General features: G+C 35.8%; 1 long non-coding RNA gene across 1 annotated transcript in view; it reads right to left on the bottom strand.

Annotated features, from left to right (window-relative positions):
- The window catches only part of LOC111087915, a 2,975-nt gene extending 1,082 nt beyond the window's left edge, over window positions 1–1,893 (bottom strand). Inside the window, exon 1 of the long non-coding RNA XR_002612538.1 lies at window positions 1,854–1,893. This is a non-coding gene — a long non-coding RNA (uncharacterized LOC111087915). The remainder of the gene's footprint in view (window positions 1–1,853) is intronic.
- Between the last annotated feature and the right edge of the window lie 688 nt (window positions 1,894–2,581).

The raw sequence follows: 2,581 nt of genomic DNA on the forward strand, positions 1-2,581 counted from the left end.
CACACACACACACACACACACACACACACACACACACACACACACACACACACACACACACCACTGCCTATTTTATATAGACCAGGGTCATATATAATTTAAATTAAAAAAAACAACTAAAAATTCAAAACAGCTGCACATTACATTTTGAAACGAGCTAATTCCGTGCATGGAATCACTTTTTTTTTTTTAATAATGACAGTGATTGAATAACAGAACCGCGTGGGACGTTCGGTAATGGGTCAACCGCATGACTTTTTGTAGCTTCATCTTTTAAGAATTGCTCGCACGAAAAAGCAAACACAAAAAAACAAGCAAGTCCCCCTGGTGAAGTACCTAGCCAGCTGCCTTGCCCTAAGGGTGGCTCTGCCCACAAGAATTCATTTGGAACCGAACATTGAGATGGTTAATGGAAAGTTGAAAGTAGTCCCTGATGTTGGATGTAAGGTTACGAACAGTGAGGACATTACGTTATAGAATCACATCGTCCTAGACTAAACTGTTAAAATGGTAGTACAGTAAATAACCTATTATGAATATTACGTCATAAAGTGACGTGGTGAGCCAAAAGTAAGGTAATTGTATTCCATTATTAAAGTACGTTGGTGAATGGAAATGTTTTAAAGGACTTGACTACCGAAAAGACTAATTCAGCAGAAGCAGCTATCGACAGTTTTTAAACTCGATAATTCTTGTGCAATTCACTTTATTTGTTTCTTTGTTTGAAATTAAGCACAAAGCTACACAATGGGCTATCTGTGCTCTTCCCACCACGGGTATCGAAACCCGGTTTCTAGCGTTGTAAGTCCGCAGACATACCGCTGTGCCACTGGGGTGCAATTCACTTTAACAGAAAACAAAAGATGACTATAATTTGTAACATCATAATAAGACACGATGTCTTAAAGATAATGTCATTCTTCTTTTGTGCCAGTTGTCTCGCAGTCGTATGACATGAAGTCCAAATAAATGGTCATTCAGCGTAGGCTATTACATAGTGGACTCTCATAATCTTGTAACAGAAATTTTTAAGCATTTGTAAGCTGGCCAACTACAATAGACCCAGTGACAAGACGAAGAGACTGATGTCGGTTTTAACAAGTGTTCTTATTTAACAAGAGGAGGTATTTTCCCAGAGCTGATTCAGCCCGGGCGCGTGTGTATTGACGAATAAACTGTGTTTGATACGTCACATTTGAAACCGAGGGCGTACAAAGACACAATGCCAATTTTGGTCAGGTGAGGAATACCATCGCAAGAAGTTTACATATGGAATATTTGTGAAAATAGCTAACAAAAAATAAATTACGCCTGATTAAATAACAACGCGAAAACGTGATTCTATTACGAGGGTAAATAATATTAAACAACAACAACAGCAAAACGATTCGAATCAAATTTTTATAAAATACGCATAAAGGTCAGGATTGTGCAGATAATGTTTGGATTTTCTGAAGAACTGAAAAATGTTGACAGTTCATGACGAATAGCTGTTTCGACTTATCGTCATGGATGTTGTAGAAAAAAATAAATATTTCTAAAGCAAATCAACAAGATATAGATGCACTATCATATTTGTTAGACAATTCTCAATTTAAATAGTTACGGTATTGCATATTGTCGTATCAAATTATTATTGAATTACGAACAGTAATCTTGCATACCGTTAAAAAATGCGTAATTTCGTCGTTGGGTTTTGTTGAATATTCAATATTTAGATTATGAAAGCCGATAGGTGTCATTTCTGATTTATCTAAACAATTAAGCCTACTAAATGACTATGGGATTTTGAACCCGTATTACTTCACCATATACTATATAAAAATACAAATCAACATTATAAGAGGCCAAACCACTATTTCTTTGGTTTCCTGACCCAAGCTGTGCTGATGAGTCTTGAATAGTCCACAGCAGAGGGTACGGCCAATCAAAGAATGTACTACTATTAGTCTTAGGCCTTCTTCGTCACAGATTCTCTTTTCAATTTCACTTCTGGTGAAAAAAGAAAAGAAATCTTTAATACATATATACAATCATTAAGCCTACTAAAGTTCTGTTGAAGTGACTTGAAGTTTAAAATAGGTAAGACTTGTATATTCTAACTTTTTTTAGGTGCCTCTCTAGAATAATTTATTAATTGAAGTTGAAATAAACGCTAATCTCGATCTATCAAAACAAGCTCGTAAATTTTGTAAATAATTTAAGCATCTTGTTAATGTTCTAGAAGGTTTAGTGATAAAAGTTGTTTCAGCAACTTGGGTGTTGGAAGGTAAAGTTACGATCTTTTAAATTAAAACCCTTCCAGTTGATTAATCAGCGAGTCACGGTTTTATACTTTAGGTTGCCACATCTCCATGTGTTTATATTCATACAAAAACTTCTACCAGAAAACCCGCCAAAAATATACAACAACAGTCATTAATGATTAGTCTTAATTAATGCAGGCAAACCACAATGATTATTCTGCCTTAAGTCAGCTGCTCAGTATCCTCGCTGTTACTGTTAGCTGTTTTCGACCGTTAACCCTAAAACATCTGACGAGGTTAGGCCTGTTTAGCGAATAAACGAGCATTGGAGCAGA

The sequence above is a fragment of the Limulus polyphemus genome, unplaced genomic scaffold, assembly GCF_000517525.1.
Source record: "Limulus polyphemus unplaced genomic scaffold, Limulus_polyphemus-2.1.2 Scaffold2841, whole genome shotgun sequence".
Taxonomy (NCBI): domain Eukaryota; kingdom Metazoa; phylum Arthropoda; class Merostomata; order Xiphosura; family Limulidae; genus Limulus; species Limulus polyphemus.